Raw genomic sequence first — 12,438 nt, 5'->3', positions numbered from 1 at the left:
GATTTGGGCTCCGTTTGGTATCATTTTTGAATGAAACGACGTTTCGTGTCAGAAACGAAAATTTCAGTTTATGTGTCAAAACGTCGTTTTTAAACGAAAAAATGGTGTTTGGTGAATCTCTTTTTGGAACGGTTTCATAACAAAAAACTGTGGTTGTGGCGTTTGGTAAAACTTGTTTCAGAAACCCCTGTTCTTAGAAGTATACAATTAAATGGGTCTTTCGATTTCCTTATACCCTAATTTTCCTTCCATTATCATATGATATTTCTCTCAACAGAAATTTCCAATAACACTCTGTCATCATGGTAACCCAATCAGTAACAATTTCAGTGGTAAAAATCATGTGAACACAGAGGCAATCGGCTGCCAGTAGTTTCAGTAAAAGGAAAGGAAAGAAAGATAAAAAGATTCAGCCACATGGGGAATCAATATCAAATCTGAATCTAAGCTAAAATTAATTGAAAAGGAAGGGAGAAGGATTTATTTGATCAGTATCGGATTGCCTGATCCATTGTAGGATAAGATTATACCAAATCCATTACATTTTTCATTTGAATAAGCCCCAGTCAATCCATGAAATGATGTCTATGACAGTATGGTCATCAAGATGCATCAGTTTATAAAGTATGTCCTTTCAGTTGTACTAGATAAATTACAACATATATGCACTTACAAAGGGAGCAAAGAAAAGACTCTCTCTAGCTGAAATAGCCCAAAGTCATTAACACATGTAATAGGTAGAAACTAAAAAAAAGAATGGTATAGCTAACATCACATCTAAATTCAAGACACTCGAGTATTCTACAAATCAAACGTCAGAAATTTTATGGAAAAAATATATGGACAAGCAAATACTTGATATTGGAATTATAAAGAAGAAAATCAACCCAACAGAGTCTCAATACCACACGGTTGTGTACTTTCACAACCCACATGCACCTTCTCTTAATAGTCCTTGAAGAAATAGAGAGACGAGAGAAAGAGACGAGAAGGGGAAGTGTGCGCAAGTTAATATCTTCCACTTTTGCACACAACAAGAGAGCAAAGAGAGAAAGGGAAGGAAAGAAGCTCAGACCTTTATGTGAACAACCTCAAAACAAAACCTAACCGTAGCAAATTAGGTCGAAATGACATCCTATCACCCCCAATTTGAAATTCTTCCAGAATTTTAAGTTCCAAATCTCAATCATACTTCAAACCTAAAGCCGATGAACAGAAATCTGATGAACGATGAAGAATAGGGGCGGCAACATCGTCTCTCCTCTCTACGAGAAATCAAGTTTTTCTGCTTACAGGAAAAAAAAATCAAGGGCGGGATGAGGTTGAAGAACAGAGAAGAGGGTAGAAGGAAAAGATGACGTTATGGGGCCGGCGGCGTCACCTGTTGTGAAGAGAACTAGGGGCTTCAGCGGTGTGGTGTCTTCTCTTCTCTCTGCACAATAGTAGGGTGGTGTTGAGAGAGAGGTGAAAGACTATCGGGAACGATTTGCCAAAAAAGTTCTTTTTTTTCTAAGTTGGAACAAAACTGAAATGACGGAATGAGGATTTGTCGTTCCGTCATTTCCTATTTCTATATATTTATTTTCACTTTTTGTTCAAAAAAACCATTTCTCACCACAAATGCACCAAACACCAGAACGAAAAAAAAACTCTAGAGACGTTCCAAAAGAACGATACCAAATGCATTCTTAGATTGTTGTAGGCGAAAGATTACAAAACTCTATCAACCATCGAGTGGAAAGTGATTAGATTGCCATACATGAACTAGACATGACCTTCTAAGTTAAGGGATCTACCAAAGTATTGGCTTCCTAGGAATTTAGGAGAACTTATAATCCAAAAAATAGAAGAAACAAGATGGAGAATATTTGATATTATCGATTGAGATTACAAATTATTTGACACCTTAAGCCTTAAGGTATTAATAGGAAAATTCCTTTAAATATAGAAAGAAAAAAAAAATATTGCTATGCATTTGTTGCTTTAGGCAGCTATAGAGTGCCCATGCTATTTTTAACAATCCATCCATAATGTAGCTCTTGATGATCCCTGTTCAAAGACTCCATCACTATTGTTGCCATAGTTTAAAAAAATCAAATCATGTCGGTCAAGATCCCTTGAATTGGACTAGAATTAGTCAAGATCAATCCTTGATCCTAATCAATCCAATACGATCAATTGGTAAGGCATACGGGTAAAATGGTTCTAAGCATCAAAAAAAAAAAAAAAAAAAAAAAAAAGGTAAATTCATCTGATTCGATCCAAATAGGTGTCGCTTCAGATCGATCTCGAGTTTACAACCTTAGTTGTTGCAGGTGGATAGTAAGGTAGGGAGCATAATAAGATCAATGGTTGTATATTTCCATTTGTATATGCTTGTGCTTCATTTGAAAATAAAGGCTGAGTTGGGAGGTTGCTTGATTGCAAGTTTCCTATTTGAAACTATGGATTACCACTATGTTTCCAAATATTCCTATTGTCTTTGTATTTTGAATCTAATAGGGGTGAAACTTGGGCCAAATTTAGGCTCAATTTTGAACCAAGGAATCCTATTACAATTGAACATGTGGCTTGTTACAAGAAAATAAAAACTTTCTTTTAAAGAAGGGAAAATCTTGTTGCAATTTAAGTTGGTGAAAAACAAATTGACTTATCTTTTCCCTTTCTACACGAAAAAAGACTTTTTCTTTTTCCACTTTCTAGTATAATAAACTTGTTCTTTTAGTGGATGATGAGTGTATTTCTTCCCAACCACGGCACGGGCAAGGACCGGTCCTGACCATTGCTATACCTTAGGCCGCCATCATGCTGTGCTGCCACCTCGGCCCTCCAACCCGTGTTGCATCCTCGGCCCTCCATCAAGCCATGCTGCTACCTTGGCCCTTCCTGGGCCATGCTGCCACCTCGGCCCTCCATCAAGCCGTGCTACCACCTCGTCCCTCCATCAGGCCGTGCTTCCAACTCGACCCTCCATCAGGCTGTGTTGCCAGCTCGGCCCGACGTCAACAACAAAGTTTCCAGAGACGTGCTTTCGTCCACCCCTACATTCAAGGAACGTAATCTCTATTCAGAAGGATAGGACTCTATCCACAACACGTCACCATAGATGTCTATCCCTCACACGGTAGGACTTTCCGAGATAAGAGGGGAATATTCCCCTAGAATACCCTAAGACCTGGAATATTCCCAGAATCACATAGCCACTCCCCTCAAGGACTCCACGCCCAAACATGACTCTTCACAAACGTCTCCCACTCTCCCTCCATTAAAAGCTTATAAATACCAAGGTAAGCCTCCATCATAGAGGGGCGATCACTCACTTCTCTTACTGGAAAAGCTCTTTTGAGCGTCTGCTATGGAAAGATCTGACTTAGGCATCGGTGAGTCCCCCGTCGGGTCTGCTTGGCTCTCCCCTGTCATCTCTTCTGTGCAGGTCGGCCAAAGCCCCAAGAACTGCAGGGAAGATCGTCCGGTCAATTTTTGCCTCATCAGATTGGCGTCGTCTGTGGGAAACAGTTATAAAAAGTCATCGTGGACCAATGCAATTAAGGAGTGAGAAGGTCGTTTCTTCAATAACAATGCGAGCAAGATCCACTCACGAAGTACCACTTGGACGTCCCCATTCACCACCAATGGCAGAGCAGGAAAACGTCCCAGTAGAGACCCCTCCACGAGGACCCCAGCAAACCAAGCCTGATGCGCAAGTTGCTTAGGGAGAGGGGGATCAGTGCAAGCAAAACCCTCAGCTATCTCGCCATGTCCCATCATCCTGAGTAACTCACCCGAACATGGAAGAGAAGATGCAGAGCTTGCAGCTGCAGGTATTAGCTACAAACACACTGGTGCGTGATTTCATATGCCAGTTCTGCCTGGCACTTCCAGTGCCACGGACTAGTTCAGCTCATCTGCTTAGGCCTGTTCAGGGCAGACATCTCAATATCGAATCTCCTGAGAACAGTGTCACCCCTCAATCAATAGCAAGAAGGGGGTCGGCCAGAACTTCATGCACTGTTCATTCGGTACCACCCCGCTTTCTTACTGAGGGGCGCAGGCAAGGTCCCGTCCTTGCCCAGAACGGGAGAGCTCGTCATTCTGCGCATCACCGGAGCCTAGTGACACATGATACTCATAGATCCCCACCCGGGGTAGGAAGACAACTGTTGCTTCAAAGACTCAGTAGAGGCGCGCGTCTGCACAGAGAAGAACGCGAGAACTACCAGAGGCTAGCTCGGCAAGATCGACCCGACCCGAGTCAGGGCTCTCCCATCAGGTCTACTAGAGGCACACCACGGCAAGGTCAGGATCAGCATAGTGCTCACCACGGCCGAGGAAGAAGCCCCAGAAGAGGAGAAGAGGCACGCCGATCCCCGGATCGCCAAGACAAGGAGAGAAGAGGACCTAAAGAGCCGCATCCAGCGACTCACTGAGCGAGTAGAAGGAATGCAGAGGCAAGGGCACCCGTCCGACGTAACTGTAACTTCGGCCCATAATGCACTATTCAACGAACTGATAGACGCCGAGTTGCCCTCAAATTTCGTGATACCCATCTTCAATGGATATGATGGCACCACGGATCCCTATGATCATCTGTTGTACCACAGCTCGGCCATGGCTGTTCATGGTAGGTCAGACGCCATTCTCTGTCGAGTTTTCGTAGCCTCATTAAAAGGAGCTGCGATGGTGTGGATGTCAAACTTGCGACCATGGTCCATCTGTAGCTATGAGAGCTAACAAGAGCATACCTCACACGTTTCCAAGCAAGTATGAAGCAGAAGCAAACTACGCGAAACATGATGAACATGAGGCAGGGAGCGAGGGAGACTATAAGAGAGTTACTTGCCTGATTCACCAAGGCGACACTGGAGGTAAAAAACCTATCAGAAGGAGTGGCATGTAGCACGTTGTGCACCGGGGTAATATACCCTGATTTGGTCCAGTCTATGGCCCTCGACTTACTAGAAACGATGCCCGAACTGTTGAGACGGTGCAATCAATACGCCAACATGGAGGAAGTTCTGGCCGCTCAAGGAATAGCTGACATGGGTGATCAGGCGGAGAAGGAGAAGAAAAGGACTCTGAGACCTAGGGACGACTCTCGCGAGCCTAAGAAAAAAAGAACAGATCGACCTCTTGACACAGCTGGACCTGGGCGATATGAACTTGATCGTTCTCGAACAAACCTACTCTTAGAGATCCAAAATCAGAAGTACTTTCGCTGGCCAAGGCCAATGACAGCTAACCCAGAGGAGAGGAACCCCAATCGGTATTACCGATACCACCGAGACCATGGGCATGACACTGAAGACTGCAAGTCTCTGAAAAGGGAAATTGATGAGCTCATCAAGGCTGGATACCTTAGCCAGTATTTGAAGTAGAAATATGGTGGGAATTGGCCCGAGCCGAGATAGGTCTAAGCCACAGACCGAGCTGAGATGGGTCCAGCCATCCTAACAATCATGGGTGGACCGACGGTAGAATCAGTCAGAAAAGCCAAAGCACACGCACGGTTCGTATGCATCACGGAACAACCTGTCAAAGCCCTTAAAACGGATCCACCCATTACGTTCTCTGACAGGGATCTGGAAGAGTTAAACTGGGCTCATAACGACGCAGTCATGGTTCAATTAGTGGTGGCTAACCACCCCTTCCACAGGGTAGTGGACACGGGAGCCTCCGTTGACCTCATGTCATACGAAACCTTCATAAAACTGATGCTTGGCACCGAGGCCTTAATACCAGCCCCAGGACCCTTGTACGAATTTTTAGGCATGCCGGCAGAGCTAGAAGGAGTTGTTGACTGGCCTATAACCATCAGACAGGGAGCTCAGATAGCCACTACCATGGTCTCTTTTATGGTCGCCAAGATCGCCTCACCCTATAATGCCATCCTTGGCCGACCTGGTCTCAATGGTCTTGGGGCGATTGTGTCCACCAAGCACATGAAGGTCAAATTCCCCACCAGCAATGGAGTCGAGGAATGCAAGTCTAGCCAGAAGGAGTCCCAGGAATGCTATGCCAACTTCATAAAATCTGTCAAGAAACCGTGCTCGGGCCTAGCATATATGGTAGAAATTTTTGATTGCCGAGATGAAAGCCTCCTGACCCGGGTCGAGCAAGTTGAACAACTACTTACTGTCCCAATCACTGAGGCCAAGCCATCAAATACAATTCAGCTCGAAGCACTGCTGAGCTCCCAATGCCGCGGCGAAATTTTGAACTTTCTTGACGAAAACTCTGATATTTTCACGTGGAAAGCTTTTGATATGCTAGGCATCTCCAGGGCCGTAGTTGAGCACAATCTGGATGTTAACTCTAACTTCAAGCCTGTCCAGCAGAAGCGCAGGAACTTCACGACGGAGCGGAACACCATCATCAACGAGGAGGTTGACAAACTCCTAGTAGCGGGGTTTGTGAGGGAAGTAAAGTACCCGACCTAGTTAGCCAATGTGGTCATGGTTCCGAAGTCCAATGGGAAGTGGAGGATATGCATAGACTACACTGACCTGAACAAGGCTTGTCCCAAGGACGACTACCCTTTGCCCCGGATTGACTCCCTTATAGACTCGACTGCAGGCCACGAGATGATGACCTTCATGGATGCATATTCTGGCTACAACTAGATGAAGATGAAGGTGGAGGATGAGGAGAAAATTGCCTTCCTCACCACTCAGGGCAACTACTGCTACACTGCAATGCCTTTTGGCCTAAAGAATGCTGGAGCCACTTACCAGAGGATGGTGAATACGATGTTCCGAAGCCAGATCAAAAGAAATATGGAAGTTTACGTTGATGATATGCTAGTCAAGAGCGCGAAAGGCACTGATGATGTGCTACATCTAAAGGAGGCTTTCGATGTCCTGCGGCAGAACCAGATGAGACTAAATCCAACCAAGTGTGCATTTAGAGTAACCTCTAGGAAATTCCTGGGCTTTCTAGTTTCGCAAAAGGGATAGAGGCAAACCCCTCAAAAATTGAGGCCATTCATGAGATGTGTCCACCAAGAAATATTTGTGAAGTTCAAAAACTGACGGGGAGCCTAGCCGCACTTCACAGGTTCTTGTCCCGAGCTTCGAATAGGTGCCTTCCATTCCTCAAGCTACTAAAAGGTGGAAAAGGTCAACAACAATTTCGCTGGACAGAGGAATGCGAAGCAGCTTTCGATGAAATCAAGGCCTGCCTAACCAGGCCCCCTCTGCTGAGCCGTCTAGAGCCCGGTGAGGAGCTACAACCTACAACTTTACCTCACTACCTCCACAGTAGTCGTTAGCACAGTCCTCATGAGAGAAGAGGCAAAGACCCAGAGGCCCATCTACTATGTGAGTCATGTGCTCTTGGAAGCGGAGACGAGGTACCGAAAGATTGAGAAGTTCGCACTTGCACTGGTCGTGACAGCCAGGAAGTTGAGGCCCTACTTCCAAGCACACGCCATTGCTATACTAACTGATTGACCACTGAGAAAGTCATTTCATAGCCCCAGTGTAGCAGGGCGTATGGTAAGTTGGGGTGTCGAGTTAAGTGAGCACAACATTGTATTCCGACCAAGAAGTGCAATCAAGGGCTAGGCACTGGCTGACTTCCTAGTAGAATGTACACAAACCGAAGAAGCGGCAGAGCCTGAGGCCGAGCTGAACAGAATGTGGGAGCTCTTTGTTGATGGATCCAGCACCATAGCGAGGAGCGGCACAGGGCTTGTGCTAAAATTCCTTGAGGAATTCATGATACATTACGCCCTTAGATTTGCATTCCCCGCAAAAAATAACGAAGCAGAGTATGAAGCCCTGATTTTGGGAATCAAACTGGAAAAGGCGGTAATAGCAGACGACTTGGTCGTACATAGTGTGTAATACCCTACTTTTTAAACCTGGTTTAACCATGCAGGACCTGAACTGGAGAGGGTTAAGGAGGGTTCCTTATGGACCATGATGGCAAAGGTGACCTTGAACACCGGTTGGCCAGACAAGTCCGAGTCAGTGCCAGAGGAGACGGGTGTACCCAAGCCGTGTACATGCACATATCATAAGGCCATGTACGAATAAAGCAGGTATGTAGCCGTATCTTAAAGCGCATACGTATAATATACCTTATGCCGAGAGTGAGATTCGTGCCGAGAATCGAAGTCCATCAAAATCCCACTTGTTGGCCAATTTTTGGCCCTCAGGTGGGCAGTCACAGGTGGGCGCATCCGCCCACCTGAGTGACCCACCCATGTGTCACTAATGATTTTAAGAAAGTATAAATAACAAGATTTGTGTTTTTTTTTCAATATCTCATTTATTACACTGAATAGTTGGTGAGAAGATTTAAGAGGAGAGAGAAAAGAAGAGAGGAAAGAGAACGAAGAAGAAAGGGGAAGGAAGAGGAAGAAGAAATGGATTTCAGCGGCGCCAAGGTTTGATTTTCCCATTCTGACGCCGGAAGAGTGATCTCCAACACGAGATCTACGTTTGGAGGTGAGCAAAGGCTAGGTTCCTTAAACTTTCACCATGCCCAAGTAAAACCCTTGATTTGGGTAGAGTTTCTTGAGGTTTTGTAAATCCCCCTTGAGATGATGAATCTAAGGTTTAATAGATGATCTATGTGTTGATTTTGAAAGATTCAAAGAAGTGGTTACACGGTTGGAGGAGCATTGGTGATTTGAAGTGATTTTGGGGTTTTTGAACGAGTTCTTGAGCAAAGAAGGTAAGATGGCTTCCATTCCTTAAATCAAACCTAGATCTAGGTTAGAACCATCTTATGAGACTTTGAATGTGTGGAGAATGGATTTGGAAAAGCCCCATTTGATTCCCCAAAGGTTGGGGAAGGTTTCGGGAAAATGGCATTTTTCCCGTCAAGACCGATGGGACAAATGGCCCGCCTGAGAGCACCCACCTGCGAGGACAGACCCTCGGGGCCAATCGGCGGGCCCAACCGGAGGGCCAACCTGCCCGTTGGTCTTAGCAAGGCCCTCGGGGCCAATCGACGGGCCCTACCGGTGGTCCAACCTGCCCGTCGGTCTTGACCGGTGGGTCGACCTACCCGCCGGTCATGACTGGTGGGTCATAACAGGTGGGCTGTCTGACCCACCGAGAGGCTTTCGGCTTGATTTTTACGTCCGAATGGACCCAAAACGGACGTGCAATCTTCTTTTAGGATTTTAAACATGATTTTGTCATCAATTCTTGTTAGTTATGACCCCAAAGTGGTGAAATACTAACCCCACTTACTTATGATAGGTTCACCAAAACTCACGCTTCTCACACCAGATCTCACCCGTACCGGGCATGAATCCTTGTACACAAAAGGTAAGTGGGGAGAGGACGTTTGGCCTTGTTTCAAGGCTTGTTTGGCATTCATTTAATTGTATCTAGACTAGCCATGTCATCATGCAAATGCTATGTAGCTTAGTCATCCTTATATTTTTATGCCATGCGTGTTGTGTTTTATTTTCTCAATGTCAAATGGTGATGTGCTTATGTGATGAATGTTGACATCATTAGGCATAATGCATTAATAGACTAGATGCCGTAGTCGATTTGGAAACGAGTGCAATGGTGGCCCGTGGAATGGGACGCGATGGCACTATGCAATCGTACTATGTCATATAGGAGTATGCGGTGTATGATTATCATCTTCCCGTGCTACGACCCTTCTTAACCGGGGTTGAGGTGTTGGGTTACCATTTGGGGAGAAGCAGTTGTAATACCCTACTTCTTAAACCCGGTCTGATTACACGGTTGACCCGATATAACCATACATGTCACACCCCCGTTCTCACAGAATCGGGCCAGTGACCGGGTTAACACCGGTTAACCCAAACCTGCCAGGATCATCAGATACTGTATGCCAGAGGAGACGGGTGTACCCAAGCCGTGTACATGCACATATCATAAGGTCATGTACGGATAAAATAGGTATGTAACTATATCTTAAAGTGCATACGTATAATTGTATCTTATGCCGAGAGGGAGATTCGTGCCGAGAGTCGAATTCCATCAAAATCCCACTTGGTGGCCAATTTTTGGCCCTCAGGTGGGCTGTCACAGGTGGGCGCATTCGCCCACCTGAGTGACCCACCCATGTGATTACTTAGTTATTTTAGAAAGTATAAATAACATTTATGGGTTTTCCATTTTCTCATTTATGTCATTCGGGTGGTTGGTGAAAAGAGTAAAGAAGAGAGAGAAAAGGAAGGAGAAAAGAGAACGGAGAAGAAGAAAGGGGAGGAAGAAGAAGAAGGGAAGGATTTAAGCGGCATTGAGGCTTGATCTTCCCATTCCGACGCCGGAAAAGTGGTCCCCAACACAAGATCTACGTTTAGAGGTGAGCGAAGGCTATATTCCCTAAACTTTCACCATACCCAAGTAAAACCCTCGATTTGGGTAGTGGTTCTTGGGATCTTGTGGATTCCCCTTGAGATGATGAATCTAAGGTTTAATAGATGATCTATGTGTTGATTTTGAAGGATTTGAAGAAGTGGTTACACAATTGGAGGAGCATTGGTGATTTGAAGTGATTTTGGGGTCTTTGAAGGAGTTCTTGAGCAAAGAAGGTAAGATGGCTTTCCATTCCTTAAATCTAACATAGATCTAGGTTAGAACCATCTTATGAGACCTTGAATGTGTGGAGAATGGGTTTGGAAAAGCCCCATTTGAATTCCCAAAGATTGGGGAAGGTTTGGAGAAAAATGGCATTTTCCCACCAAGACCGGCGGGCCAAACCGGTGGGCCAAATGGCCCACCTGAGGGCACCCGCCTGAGAGGGCAGACCCTCGGGGCCAACCGACGGGCCCAACCGGCAGGCCGACCGGCAGGCCAACCTGCCCGTCGGTCTTAGCAGGACGAGCCAGTGCCAGAAGAGACGGGAGTGCCCAAGCTGTGTACATGCTCCTACCATAAGGCCATGTACGGATAAAGCAGGTATTGTAGCCATATATTAAGGTATATACGTATACTACATCGTATGCCGGGGTGGGGTTCGCACCGGGCCCGAACTCTGTCAAAATTCCAAGTTTTGACCCTCAGGTGGGCGGACAGGTGGGCGCACCCACCCACCTGAGTGACCCATCCATGTGCACTATTTAGTTATTTAAGAAGTATATATATAGCATTTATGATTTTCTTTTCTTTTTCATTTATGACACCCGTACGTTGGTGAGGATAGTAAAGAGGAGAGAGAAAGGAAAGGAAAGAAGAAGAGAAGAGAGGGAAGAGGAAGAAGAGAAGGATTTCGGCGGCGCCGAAGCTTGATCTTCCCATTCCGGCGCCGGGAGAGTAATCTTCAACTCTAGATCTACATTTAGAGGTAAGCAAAGTTGGGTTCCTTGAACATCCACCATACCCAAGTTTAAACCCTTGATTCGAGTAGGGTTTCTTGAGATCTTGTAAATCCCCTTTGAAATGATGAATCTAAGGTTTAATAGATGATTTATGTGTTAATCTTGAAGGATTTGAAGAGGTATTGACAAGGGTGGGGAAGCATTGTGGGTTTGAAGTGATTTTGAGGGTTTGAAGGTGTTCTTGAGCAAAGAAGGTAAGACGGTTGCCCATCACTTGAATCTAACCTAGATCTAGGTTAGATCCCTCCTATAAGACATTGAAAGTGTTAAGAATAAGTTGGGAAAAGCCCCATTTGAAACCCCAAAGAATGGAGGAAGTTGGGAAGAAACAACAGTTTTCCCGCCAAGACCGGTGGGTAGAACCGGTGGGCCATCTGGCCCGCCTGAGAGCACCCACCTGAGAGGGCAGGGCCTTCGGGCACAACCGGCGGGCCAGACCGGCGGGCCACCCTGCCTATCGGTCTTAGCAGACCCCCCTGCCCCAACCGATGAGCCAGATCGGTGGGCCAACCGGTGGGCCAGCCTACCCGTCGGTCCAAATCGGTGGGCCAAACCGGTGGGCCAGACACCCCACCTGTCTGACACACCTGTGTGGCCCCGAATGTGATTCTTACGTCCGATTGGACCCAAATCGGACGTGCGACCTTCTTTCAACGTTCTAAACATGATTTTGTCATCAGATCTCGTTAATTTTGATTCTAAAATGCTGAAGTACTCACCCCGCTCACTCATGTTAGGCTCACTATATCCTACGCTTCTCGCACCGGATCTCACCAGTACCGAACGGGAATCCTTGAACACTACAGGTAAGTGGGGAGAGGACGTTTCAAGGCATTGTTTGGCATTCATTTACTTGTATCTAGTCTAGTCATGCCATCATGAATATGCTATGTAGATTAGTCATCCTCACATTGTTATGCATGTGTGCTATGTTTACTTTCCAAATGCCAAGTGATGAGATGCTTATGTGATTGAATGTTGACATCATTGTGCATAATGCATTGATAGACTAGACGCCGTAGTCGGCTTGAAAACGAGTGCATTGGTGGCCCGTGGTATGGGACGCGGAGGCATTATGCAATCGTACTATTGTCATATAGGAGCATGCGGATTAGGATTTCACC

The sequence above is a fragment of the Macadamia integrifolia genome, unplaced genomic scaffold (assembly GCF_013358625.1).
Source record: "Macadamia integrifolia cultivar HAES 741 unplaced genomic scaffold, SCU_Mint_v3 scaffold90, whole genome shotgun sequence".
NCBI classification, from domain to species: Eukaryota; Viridiplantae; Streptophyta; class Magnoliopsida; order Proteales; family Proteaceae; genus Macadamia; species Macadamia integrifolia.
Note: the sequence above shows the minus strand (reverse complement) of the source record.